Genomic DNA, 14,603 nt, shown 5'->3' with positions numbered 1-14,603 from the left:
TTCTTAAGCGGCTGCTGTCGATGGCACCATTTATAGAATCTGGGCCTGAATGACTATCCATTTCTCTTTAGATTCACATTGCTCTGCCATCATTATTTCTTGATCTCACTTCAGTCTTTGACATCATAGATCAGGGCTGCCCAAGTCCGGTTCTTGAGATCTACTGGCAGGCCAGGTTTTTAGGATATCCACAATGAATAAGCATGAGAGAGATTTGCCTGCACTGCCTTCTTTGTATGCAAATCTCTGTCATGCATATTCATTGTGGATAGCTTGAAAACCTGGCCTGCCAGTAGATCTCGAGGACTGGACTTGGACAGCCCTGTCATAGATCATTCCTTTTTCCTTATCCACCTTCACTCCTTAGGGTTTCAAGGAACTGTCTACTCCTAGTTTGCTGATTACTTGTCCAAACGTACTTTACAACTTTTCTTCAATGACTCCCACTCTCCAGTTTACTAACTCACCTCGGGAGACCCACAAGGCTCATTTCTGTCATCCACTGTTTTAAATATTTTTTCTGTCCCCACTCTTAACCAGGAACAAGGCTGTACCCCCTTTTAACTATGTATATGATGCTTATGATCTTGTTGTAACATAGTCCACTCTCAACAAGTGTCTCTCTCCCCAATCTCATTATGGCATAAAAAGATCTGCCTCCTTCTTAGCACTTCCAAATACAAGGCCATTATCTTCTCCTGCCCTCACACTCCACTACCCTTGTGCACCACATTTGAAGGTTTACACCTTCCTTTTTAAGACTCCCATTTAAATATTATCAGAAGTAGGAGATCAACTGCTTTTACACCTAAGCAGCCTATAATAGGAGCCCTTGCCCTGATCCAACCAGGCATGTGAGCTCCTCCCCCTATATCCCGTTTAAGAGATCAATCTACCTGCTTTAAATATCAGCAGCAGTAGAAAAACAACTGCTTTTACATACAAGCAGCAGCGAGACCTACCGCAACCACCAAGAGCCCTCAGACCTGATCCTGCCAGGAGTGTGAACTCCTCCCCCTGCAGTCCATTGGAGAGATCAATCTGCCTGCTTTTAAATATCAGCAGCAGTGGAGATCAACTGCTTTTACACCTAAGCAGCAACGAGACCAGCCACAACCACCGAGAGCACACAGACCCGATCCTACCAAGAGTGTGAACTCTTCCCCCCATGCAATCCGCTAAGAAGATCGACTGTCGGCTCCGGGCGGCTTTCCCGCAGAGGAGAGAATCCTGCATTCACCGTGGGCCTCATCTGGGGCAGCCTCCTTGGAGCGGCTGGGGCACGGGCAGTGTGTCTGGGAGGGAATGCATGGATGGGAGAACATCGCAGGGGAGGAGACATAGGCATCCTGGGACTGTCTGCCAAGTCTCTTCCCTGAAGAAGCCCTTTCTGGAAACGTCAATCGCTCCTCCTAAACTTACTTGCTCCACTTCATCACTGACGCTGAAACCATGGATTGAAGACAAAGTTTTATTTTATTTTTCTTTCCAGCTTATGATTTATCTTTAATCTTATCTATTGTTTTGCCTTTTGTCTTTGTTTTGTTCTATTTCTATCATTTAAATTTCTCCAGAATTCTACTGTTCAACGGCTCCCCCTTCTGCTTCTATTCCTTTCTCTCCTCTCTTCTACCTTCCAAAGTATTTAGATCAATGCTGTCTTGTTAAAATGTTTATTTTATTTTTATTTTTCCTCTAACTCTACTTTTCACTTCTCTATTACCCTCCAGGTACTTTAGTTAGATTGTGAGCCTTCGGGACAGTAAGGGAATTTTTCAAGTACCTTTCTTATTTCTAATCTTAATGTATATTTTCTGTAAACCGCTTAGAACCTAACGGATGGAGCGGTATATAAGAAATAAATTACATTACATTACATTACATTACATTGTCTTTCAAGCCTTAAGTTGACTCTGTTGTCTGTTCTGCTTTTTTTTTGCCCTTAATCATATCTGTCCCCTTTGGCCTTTTCTTGACCCTTCACTTGTCCATTCATTCCTTCTCTCTATTGTTATCTCAAAAAATATACTACTGTAACTCACTCGGGGCTCTTTTAACTAAGCTGCGCTAGCGGTTTTAGCATGCGCTGCAATGCCGCGCGTGCTAGACACTAACGCCTCCATTGAGCTGGCGTTAGTTTTTGGCGCGTAGCGCGGGGTTAACGCGTGCGGCAATGTAGCGCATGCTAAAAACACTAGTGCACCTTAGTAAAAGGAGCCCTTAATTTTATATGGATTTTGGAACTCGTTTAGGTCTAAGTGGGCTATAAGCTTTTGAAATGAATAAATAGAAATGCCACACAATGCTCATTAGCATATAAAAGGCTTATTTTACTAAGGTTCAGTAATAGATTTAGGGGGAATTCATCAAAAGGTACTAACTGTCCTCCTCCTTTAATAACGTGTAGCACAGTTTTTAGTGCCGGCAGCGGCGGTAACTGCTCCGACGCTCATAGAATTCCTATGAGCGTCGGAGCAGTTACCGCCGCTGCAGGCGCTAAAACCCACGCTATGCGTTAGTAAAGGAGGGGGAGGGGGTGTTAGCACACATACACTAGCAATTAGCTGCACTAAACATTAAAGACATCCATTATATTTCTATGGGTGTTTATAGCATTTAGCGTGTGCTAACGTGGAATCGCCTGCTGATAAATTTCCACCTTAGCGTGAGCTAAATGCTAGGAAGCCCATAGGAGTATAATTGGCTGCATGGCATTTAGTGCACCGTAATCATTAGCATGTGCTAAATCTGTTAGTGCACCTTAGTAAAAGGAACCCAAAATAAACAATGAAATGAAAACAATATTAAAAAAAATGATCGTAAACAAAAACATTGCCCTCTCTGGAGAAGAGAGCGCGCTACCAGGCATGCAGGAAATAGTAGAAACCGTCAAGACCTAAAGCCTGTGGAAATAATACGGTCATCAAATATTTCTTAAATGCTACTGACTGCATTTCTCATCTGTCTCAGTTCCATCAGTAATTTGTTCCACTCCATAGGTCCTGCTATAGAAAAGGAGCAACTCCTTGTTTCTGCAAAGTGAATTCTTGACAGGGAAGAAACAGAAAGACAGTAAGTACCTTCTGATCATAAATCATAGAACGGTCTATAAATTTTCAATCCATTAAGTATAAAGGTGCATTGTTCTGAGAAGATTCATGGATTAAAATCAAATTTTTAAACTTAGTCATGTTAGTACTGCTACTACTAATAAAGGGCTCCTTTTACAAAGCCGAGGTGGAGGTTTCTACCACGGGCCGACAACGTAAATGCCCCAGTGATCATAAGAGTGCTCTGAGCATTGGATCATTTACTTCACCGACCTGTGGTAGAAAGGGAATGGGACGCTTCAGCACGGCCCTTTCAGAGTGGGCTTCTACTGTAGCGAATAAAGCTTCAGGGAGATATTATTAGTGAGAACGTCCGGTAGAAACCAGCTTCAGTACTTTAATAATAGTTTCTAGTAAGACAAGAAACAAGAAGCTGCAATAATTGAAGTTTGATAATGCCACGTTCTACAATGCAGTTGTTTAAATCCTTAAAAGGCACCAACGTCTTCAATCATCTCACTTGACGAAACCTAAAAAATGCAGATTTTAGCACTTCCCTAACAAAAGATGCCATCAAGAGAGAATTAAGCATAATTCCTAAACTACAAATTTGTTCAGTCAACAAAATATACTCCCCCCCACGCACACACATGCAAACAGACATTGAGGGAACATCAGAATTCACTAAAAACTATCATTTCAGTCTGTATTTTAAGCTAACAACAAGGGCTACTTTTTAATTGTGCTATTTTAGCAGAAGTTTCCATTTTAAGGAATGAAACTTACAGCAGTTACTAATAATTGAAGTTAGGGTTACCATATGGCTCCAGAAAAAGGAGAACGGATCGAGACATCCGGGTTTTACTTCCTTTGAAAGCAACGGAAGTAAAACCTGGATGTCTTAATCCGTCCTCCAATTTCTGGATCCAAATGCTAACCCTAACTGAGGTTAATAGTAAAAAAATATGTCTTAATGGTAGCCCATGATGACTCCTCCCATGGGGGGGGACGTCCCCATAGGGGAAGTTTATTAACTAGCTCCCCCCCATGAGTTTATTAACAAACATCTAGCATTCGTAGATTCTTCATAGCAGCCTATATATCAGAATCACACATTTTTTTTAGAAAAACAACTTGTATGTCTTCTGCATAGGTATAAAACTGAATACCAATCTCACAAAAAAAAATTGACAGACTGGGATAAGAAACAAGGCAGATCCATGAGGGATTTCAGCCTTGGGAGACTGTATGATCTAGGAAGTAGTTTCCCCTCATATTTGCTGAACATGATCTGTCAATTACAAAGTGCATCATCTTAAATCTATATTAACAGTGTCATAATATGAGGGGGGAGCGAGGTGGCGGTCCACCCTGGATGCCAGGCCCCTCCCCCTCTCCGACGCCCCTTCTCACTCCTCCCCCTGCCGTGCATGCGCCGCTTTCCTTCCCCCATACCTTTTTAACTTTTGTGCAAGCAGCCACCAACTTACTGCCCACGTCAGCTTTGGCGCTTTCTCTGATGTCACTTCCAGGCCCTAGGCCTAAGAAGTGACGTCAGAAAGAGAGCACCGAAGCTGATGCGGGCAGTAAGCTGGTGGCTGCTTGCACCAAAGTTAAATAGGTACAGGGAAGGGGCACACATGCGCGTGGCGGAGAAATGGGCAGGGGGGGGTCGCCGCTCATCCTTATTGCAGCAAGGGATCTCCCTGCCGCAATAAGTATAGTGGCCATGGCCGCCTGTCTGATCACCAGCAGCAGGGTGCCCAACCCCTCCTGCCGGAATGCCGCCCCGCCCTCCCAAACTCCCAATCGCCGGCAGGAGGGTGCCCAATCCCTCCTGCCGGAAAGCCGGAACCCTTCCGGACACCCCATGCTAATGACCTCCCCTCCTGATGACTCCCCTAACCTCTCCCCAACTAATCCCCCCAACTAACCTTTAAATGTTGGCCAGCTGGACGGGTCTTGCTGCCGTCCAGCCGACAGGCCCGCCTCGTCGAAATGAGATGGGCCCGCCCCTTCCCGGCCCATCCCCGCTAAGTCTAAGGCCTGATTGGCCCAGGCTCTAGAAGCCTGGACCAATCAGGCCTTAGACATAGCGGGTCCGCCCATCCCCACTAATCCTAAGGCCTGATTGGCCCAGGTGCCTACGAGCCTGGGCCAATCACACCTTAGGGTTAGTGTTGAAGATTCCTGTATTATTATTAATGTTGTTTTTAAAGTATTTATTCTCAAATAGAGGAACAATTTTATTTTTGAAGTCTATCAAATGATGTCTAGAGGATATTTAATCAAACATTTGCATGGATATGCTAATAAGAATGTCGCTCCAAGGGTCAAAGTCTCTATTCTCATTGCTAAGAATAATTTTCTTCGCTCTTGCTTGTTCTCATGATGTCTGGAAACATCCATACTTTCTTTCCCAGAAACATTTGTTGAGGATTTCGGAAATACAATCTTATAATTGCATTCATATCTTGTTCGAAGATTTGGAAACAGTAGTTTCTAGTAATTCAGTAACATTGAGAGCATCTGTTGTCAAACATTCCTCTGCACCTGGGTTAGTTCCTTCAATTTTCTTTTTTGGCAAATAATAAATTCTATTAAGTGGAGGTAAATGCTCAGGGGAAAACTTTAGTATTTCAATTAAGTACCTTTTCCACATATCAATAGGTATAACCCCCAGGGCCTTCAGAAAATTCAACAGACGCACATTTAATCTTTGGTTGTAATTTTCCATTTGTTAAATTTTTTTACTCAAACCTGTTCGCTCCTTTATCAAATTATTAATTATAGCTTGATTATTTACCACATTGTCCTTAACTTCTTTTATTTCCGTTGAAAATTCTCCTTTAGATTTCTCTAAGGATTTCCCCAAAGCGTCCACAGTACTTACAAGTGTTGTCAGTTCTTGTGAAGATCTGGCCACCTGGGTGTTTAGTCGCTCGAGAGAGTCCCAAATCTTCTCGAGGGTAATCGCCTCCGATTTTGCTGGTTCAGAGCCAGTAACAATACTGGCTCTCACTTCTCCTTGCTCTCCTTCCATTCTCGCGAGTCCAAGCCCCTGATACGGGGTCTCCCCAGTGCTCACTTCCGCAGAGGAAACCTCCAATTGGGCTGCGAGATGAACAGGGTCCAGAGGGGAGAGAGAAACCTCCTGCCCAAAATCACCAGCCGGTCCTCCGGCCGGAGAGAGCTCGAGCCTACCTCCCGGAGCATCGGGGCCAAAGGAAGCTGCGGTGAAGTCTAGGATGGATCGCCCCACAGCGGTGAAGTCTAGGATGGATCGCCCCACAGCGGGCTCAGCACGGACGTTACCCTTCCATTTTGAATGAGGCATTACGAGGTAATCAGAAGAGGAAAAAATTCCCTAGACCGTTGGTGCAACCGCTAGCTTCACGCTGCCACCATCTTAACTCCTTTAACAAGCTCATAATTGAAAAAAAAATAATTGGGTACAGGTGGCAATCTTCTTAGGCACAATTTTACAAAAGATAGACGGGTATTGCATGGTGCCAAATGGTGCCTAACTCCAAAGTAGGCATGTTTAGGGATAGAGAAAGACTTATCCCCTGTTTTACTAAGGTGCGCTATGCGTTTTAGTGCACATTTAGCATGCGCTAACCGCTAACGTGTCCATAGACTAACATGCACGCACTAGCATTTAGTGCGTGGTTAGCGTGCACTAAAATGCTTAGCACACCTTAGTTAAAGGAGCCCTTAGACACCACTAGATGCAATTCTCTGAAGGACTTAAGCACCTATAATGTAGGCCTTTAAAACCCTAATTCCATTACGTAATCCCAAGTGTACTCGTTTCTAATTTCAGAACCTCAGCGACACCACTCCGAGTTCAGACTTCCATTGCCCTAAGCTTTATATGTCTGATAGTCATTGGTTCTTTACTCGTTAGATTTTTCTTTCAGTATTTAAATATTTCTTTTATATTTCTAACATTTCAATAACTTTTAGAACATAAGAACATAAGCAGTGCCTCTGCCGGTCAGACCATGGGTCCATCCTGCCCAGCAGTCCGCTCCCGCGGCGGCCCAAACAGGTCACGACCTGTCTGAATCACTAGAAGGGGCTCCCTTGCCACCTTGGTATCTCGTTTAAGTCCTGCCTTCCTATCGAAGTCCTAGCCCTCCAGTCTTGCACATGCACGACCTGGTTGGTTTATACTCATTACCTGGTTAACATTCTATACTTGTGTTACATCCCAGCTCCTCCCTCAGTATCCCACGATCCCTTTATCCGTCAGGAATCTGTCCAAACCCTGTTTGAATCCTTGGACCGTACTCTGCTTGATCACTTCCTCTGGTAGTGCATTCCAAGTGTCCACGACCCTCTGGGTGAAAAAAAACTTCCTTGCATTTGTTTTGAACCTATCTCCCTTCAGTTTCTCAGAATGCCCCCTTGTATTTGTTGTCCCCTTTAGTCTGAAGAATCTGTCCCTATCCACCCTCTCTATGCCCCTCATGATCTTGAAGGTCTCTATCATATCTCCCCTGAGCCTCCTTTTCTCCAGGGAGAAGAGCCCCAGCCTTTCCAGCCTCTCGGCGTATGAGCAGTGTTCCAGCCCTCTTACCATTCTCGTTGCTCTCCTTTGGACTCTCTCAAGTACCGCCATGTCCTTCTTGAGGTGTGGTGACCAATACTGAACGCAGTATTCCAGATGCGGACGTACCATCGCTCGATACAATGGCATGATGACTTCCCGTGTTCTGGTTGTTATGCCCTTCTTTATGATGCCCAGCATCCTGTTGGCTTTTTTCGAGGCTGCTGCGCACTGTGCAGATGGCTTCAGTGATGCATCCACCAACACACCCAAGTCTCTCTCGAGTCTGCTGTCTCCCAACAATAACTTAGTTTAGCAATTTTGTAGTTTGGGAAGTCATAGCCAACATGTTTCCCAGCATTGCCGACGTTATTCAGCACACTCCCTTTCCAGTGCTGGATAGCGTCAGCAATGCTGGGAAGCGTCCTTGAAAAGCTTGAGGGCTTACCCCTTCCTTTTTGAGACTCCCATTGTCTTTCAAGCTTCAAGTTGACTCTGGTCTGCTTTTTTTTTTTAATGTCCTTTATCAAGAGTGGACTGCTGGGCATGATGGACTGGTCTTACCCAGCAGCGGCAATTCTTATGTTCTTACATCTTAATGGCAGCCCATGTTGATAAATTCCCCCTAAATACTGTTACATGTGCTTTGAGTTTTATAGTGCCCTGAAATAATCTCCACAACCTTAACACATGGAAGGAGATTTTCTTCCTATCTTCTTTTTTCTTTCCTTAAGTGTTCTTAAAATGCGCAGTGCCTAAAAAGATAGTTTTGAAAGCAAGCAGGAAGTAGATGAACCATATGGGAAATACATGTTCTTGCTTTTACATGACTTTTAAGCTGAAATTCTTATTTCAGAATATATATATATCCATCATATCACAGGCATGTGACTGAAAAGGAAATACAAACAGCTGAAGACTAGATATTTAAAAAGGGCCATCAGATGTTTCTAATTTTGAAATGTTTTCTACTAGCCTCCGGAGTATACTTTAAATTCTTCACTCACATAAAGCCCCGAAGCTTTCCTGCAGCTAGACATTTCAGCGCAGGTGAAATTAACCGGTATTAGTATGGAGTTTACCAAACAATATATATTTTGTGGTTGATATATGGGAATGATAAAAAGTTGAAATGGATTAAAAAAAAAAAAAAATAATCTATTAAGTAGCCTGGTTTCAATTTTAAAGAAAAAGGAAATTTATAGGTCACTGATCTTATACCAGTCTTTGTGAAGGTGCAAAACTCTGTTTTCAACTTCTAGAATCATTTGAAGACATAAAGACAAAGTCACAAGATCCATTTTGCTAAAGTGCACTAAGCAGTTAGAGGTCAATTTAATAACAATGCTTCTATATTTAAGTGCTTATGTAGCACTTATTCTATGAAGGAAAAATAGGTGCCTAGTTTTCTTTATATAAAAAAATGAACATAAAAGTTGAAATATATGCTTATAATTAAGGATGTTCAAACACTAAAGAGTATTATATCAAAAACTTTACATGCTGTTAATGAGATTTGTACCCTGTTACTATATAATATATGAGGGACCGTTGAAAAATTCTCAGCCCAACCAAGAAAAGAATGATGTGAAGCCATGAAACTTAGAAGTTGTGCCATACTTTTCTTGACACTTTTCATTTCAATGATATGAAATGAAATGAAGTGTCAAGAAAAAACGTGATCCTTTGTTAAAGTGGCAATTAGCGTGTGGTACCTTGATATTTTGAATAGATCTCCCAAAGATAGATGCCGAGATCATCTATGCTAAACTAGTATGCTAGAAAGGCCATTTTATGCAGAACAACCGTAATAGAATATTAGCATAGAACGCAGCTCGGCCCTGAATCTATAAAAGACACCTAACATTAAGCACCTAGATCGGCACACCCAGCCAATCTGGATATCCAACTTACCCCTTTCTTTGCAAAGTCACACTAATGTTTTTCGTGCCGGCTGCGGCGGTGAGAACTTCGAAGCTCATACGAATTTTATGAGCATCGGCGTTCTTACCATCACGGCCGGTGCTAAAAACGCTAGTGCGACTTTGTAAAGGAAGGGGTTAATTATTTAAAAAGCCTTAATCGGCATTGTTAATAAAAAACTGCAATTAATTAGATGGTAGGCACCTAACTTGGTAGGTGCCTTCCACTTCAAGGCAGGCATCTACTCCAAAGCTCCTACCAGAAAGTCGGCGTGGTCAGGGGGCATATCAGGGGCAATTTTTGCATTTAGGAAGCAGATTATGGGCGTGTTTTGAGAAGCGCCATCATTTAGGCCAAGAAAAAACCTGGCATAAATAGAGAGTGCTTAAAGATTCAACGCCTACCACGTTAGGCGATGCTAGGTGCGATTCTATAAATGGTGCCTAACTTATAATTGACACACTCCTCAGCATCTACATGTTAGGTAACATTTATAGAATTAGAGTCCTTGCGTCTAAACTTTGGATGTGAGCATTCATGCCTGCCAAAGGCGCTTGAACCCATTGCAGGCATTCTGTAAATGCCTTTGACCTGCCCATGCCCCTACCATGTCCACATCCCTTTGGAGTTGCACACTATGGAAATTAGACATGCATGTTATAGAATAGGGCGGAGGGTAGATCCATGTGTAACTGGATTTGCCAGATGCTTTTAGGTCATTTGCCTAGGGGTCATCGGGTGTTGTGTAGGAAGATGAGTTTATTGGCCAAGAAGTGTATTCTTCAATATTGGACAGTCCCTGACCGCCCGAAGTTTTGGCATTGGCGAAACCAATTGCATCAGTTGGCCATCTGGGAGGCGAGAGATGCTGGAAGGCCTGAGAAGCGAAAGATGTTGTTTCTGCAAATATGGGATCCTTACTTACAAACCTTGCATCCTAAGGGCCATAGTGCGATTTTAAGATGGGTGTCTTAGACAGTGGGGTACCTAGCATATGTGACACCCGGGACCCATCATTTTTTGACACCCCCTATCTATATGAAAAATATGATTTTTAGTAACAATCCACATATTGCACAAGAGTGTACCTACGAAAAGGCAGAATCTTAAACACTGCAGTGAGCACTAGAACACCAATACATACATTGTAAAACTAAACAAGCCAGATCCTGTACAGTCAAATGATCCTGTACAGTCGATGATATCAGAAAGCCATGTCCCTTTCATACACACAGACAGATACACCCTCGCCCAATATGGAATAATCACAAACTAAAAATAGAAATATGTAGACAAAACTTAAACTGAACTGCCAAGAAACCAGACTCTGCATATAATGCAACACTACGACACCACAAAAACAGTAATACATGTCCTCTAATACTGTGCAAAATTTAATGACAGTAGATGTAAATTTGAAAAAACTGATACATAACAATCACCACTTTACAAATTAACAAATAAAAAATAAAACAAATAATGAGAAATAAGAAAATACCATTTTATTGGACTAATCCCCGTAAGCTCGGTCCCCATCCTCGCAAACCACCTGATTCCATCCACACAAGCCTTGAATTGTTTTATATTGAACTTATTATATTAAAGTATAAAAAGAAACAATATTCTGTACAATTGTCAATTTATAAATCAGCGTCTTCTCCCCACTCCCCATTTCCCTTCAGCGTCCTCAGCCCACTCTCTCTCCACTTTCCTTCAGCGCACGCACATAAAAACAAGCAAGTAATTTTATATAATTTTCATTCTATTCATTCATAGAAATTAAAGTCTAAATAATGTCAGTCACATAACAAAACATGATTTTACAAAAATAATTTCCTGCACAGTCAAGCCTACAAGGATTACAAGATGTCTTTCAGCAGCTCCCCTCCCTCCCTCCCCCTTACCTTTATTGGCAAGTCAAAATGATCTACCAACAATAAAATTTTAAAAACACAAAGCTCACTGTACCCAGAGAAAATGTTAATTATCATTTATATTCCACGGGTTTTCAAAGAGGTCAAAACAGATGACTTTATGCAATGTCACCTCAGTGACAACTATACAAAAATAGACAAATATACCCCCTCTCTTTTTATTAAACCGCGATAGCGGTTTTTAGCGCAGGGAGCTGTGCTGAATGCCCCACACTGCTCTCAACGCTCATAGGCTCCCTGCACTGAAAGCTGCTATTGCAGTTTAGTAAAAGGGGGCCATAGTGCAAAATATAGACAGCATATATAAATTCTCAAAACAGACACATTTTGATCACTAAATTGAAAATAAAATCATTTTTCCTACCTTTGTTTGGTAATTTCATCAGTCTCTGGTTGCGCTTTATTCGTCTGACTGTGCATCCAATATTTCTTCCCTTCTTTCAGCCTCCTGTATGCTTCCTCTCCTCCAGACCTCATTCTCTCCCCCAACTTTTTCTTTCTTTCATCCTGCCCCCTTCTTTCTTTCTCTCTCCATGCCCCCTATCTTTCTCTATTTCTGTCTTTCTCTCTCTCTTTTGTGCCCCATTTCTTTCTTTGTTTCACCCTACCCCCCTTCTTTCTTTCTCTCTCCATGCCCTCTTTCTTTCTCTCTGTCTGTCTTTTACTCTCTCTCTCCGTGCCCCATTTTTTCTTTTTCTTTGTTTCCCCCTGCCCCCTTTCTTTCTGGTTCCCTGTGTGCCCCCCCCCCCCGTTTCTTTCTTTCCCCCTCCCCTTCCCTATGCCACCACCATTGGAAAAATGCTGCCACCGCCACTGGGGAATAGGCTGCCACTGCCACCATCGGGAACAGGCCGGCTCCGAGTTCGCCCTGCTTCTCTTCCCCGCGGGGCCGACCATCTCTTTGCTGCTTGACATCAATTCTAAAGTTGGAAAGGACGTTCCGGGCCAGCCAGGCAGCGATTGGCTGAACCAGAACGTCCTCTCCAACATCAGAATTGACATCGGGCGGCGAGAGTTGGTCAACCCTGCAGGAAGAAAAGAAGGGAGAAGTCGGCCGGCTTGTTCCCGATGACGGCAGTGGAAGCCTTTCCCCGGCGGCAGCCTATTCCCCGGTGGGTGACCAGATGTGCACTCCCTTGGGGCGTGCACCTGGGGTGGACCGGCCCCCCCGCCTTCCCTTGGTACGCCACTGGACTTAGAGTATATTGATGTGTCATAGTAAGGTTAAATAGAGAGTATCATTGTGAAGGGGGGTTTAAGGGAGGGGAGGTAGGGGATATATATGCTCCTTATTTTATTTGATGCTTTGTTATTGTATTATGCACCTTGGAGTGCTCTTATACTTTATTTGATGTTGTTTGCATCAATAAAAATTGTTTGAACTTAAAAAAAATACCAATTATTGGTTGTTATTTCTAATTAAGCCAATTACTTTGCACAAGTTCTTGGATCCGTGCACAAAATTGAATGCTCAACTTTGCGTGACCTATACAGAGTTCAGGTGAATCGATTTAAAACAACAAAAAATTGGCCTCCCAATTTGGTAACTGACCTCCCCCTTACCCCCTAAAGCAGGAGTAGCAGCACTGCTTCTTGCTGTCCAGCCGCTGCCGCACCTGCTTTAGAGGGGGAGGGTCACTCGGGAAGTGCTGGTGTCCGGCTTCCCCTATGGCCTCCTGCTAGTGTCCAGCTTCCCCCCTGGCCTCCCAATGGTGTCTGGCTTCCCCTCTGGCCTCCCGCTGGTGTCTGGCTTCCCCCTGGCATCCTGCGCATCCATTTACCTAATATCAGCAGCCTGCAGAGAAGATCGCTTGTGCTAGCGATCTCTGCAAGCTGCTATAGGTCTTCGGAGCTGTTTCCTCTGCCACGATCATGCCTCTGTTGTCAGAGGAGGGGAAGGACCGCAGCAGAGGAAACAGCTCCGAAGGCCTATAGCAGCTTGCAGAGATTGCTAGCACAAGCGATCCTCTCTGCAGGCTGCTGAAATGAGGTAAATGGATACGCGGGAGGCCAGGGGGAACATGCAGGGCTTCCGTAGGGGGGGGGGGGGAGAATATGCAGTCCTTCGGGGGGGCACAGTCCTTTGGGGGTGGTAGTATAGGCCTTCAGGGGTAGGGTACAGGCCTTCAAGGGGGAACAGACTTTCAGGAGAGGGGGGGCCCTGGTATAGAAGTACACGGAGAGAGGGAGGGAAGGGGGTTCAAAAAGACGTGCATATGCTGGACTTTGGGGAGAAATAAATAATGGGTCTAAAAACAGAAGAGAGATGGTGGAAATGGGATTTAGAGAGGGAAGGAACACAAAGGGAGAGAAGTTGGACGCAAGGGATGGTGTGGAGGGGGGGATAGAGATACTGGATAGGAGGTTAGTTGGGAAAAGAAAGGGAGAGGTGGTGGATCCTGGAGTGGTGGGGAAGGAGAGAGAGATGCTGGATGAAAGAGTAGTTAAGAACATAAGAACATAAGAAGCGCCATCTCCGGATCAGACCTTCGGTCCATCAAGTCCGGCGATCCGCACACGCGGAGGCCCTGCTAGGTATTCACCTGGCTTATTTTATAGCCAAATATATATGGGAATTCAATCGTGTAAGTCAGACTAAATGTAAGAACGCATTGAGAATACTGTTATGATAGCATAGGACCATTCATACCACATTAACACAGAACACTCATTAACATCACACCATCAATATAAGAAATTATAAAACAACGGAGAAAAATAAACCTCAAGTGTGAGAGGCCGGGACTACACAAGTACCCGAGTCTACTCACATCATCACTGGTTTATGAAAAAACTCCGTGTACATTTAAATCAATACTTTTTCATTCACACTCAATAACTTCTTAAGAGTTTTCAAAGAATTTTTTTCAAAAGTGTTTCAGGATAATATATATAGACATATTCATGGCATGAACCAGATCCCAAACTAATCATAAACAGCACGAGGGCTACAGCTCAACTAAACAGGTGTATGCAATTGTTGAGGCATGGAAATTTGGAGCACAAGAATGAGAACAAGCAACAACTCATCTGAAAAAACGGAGTGTCCCAAACGATTCTCAGTCCTTTATCCCGACAGAAAAGTCCTTCTGTTTCGCCTGAAAGGCTACTTCAGGGGAAAGATCCAATGTCCAAAAAATC

The sequence above is a fragment of the Geotrypetes seraphini genome, chromosome 12 (genome assembly GCF_902459505.1).
Source record: "Geotrypetes seraphini chromosome 12, aGeoSer1.1, whole genome shotgun sequence".
NCBI lineage: Eukaryota > Metazoa > Chordata > Amphibia > Gymnophiona > Dermophiidae > Geotrypetes > Geotrypetes seraphini.
The sequence above is the reverse complement of the archived record's forward strand: the minus strand, read 5'-3'. Positions refer to the sequence as shown.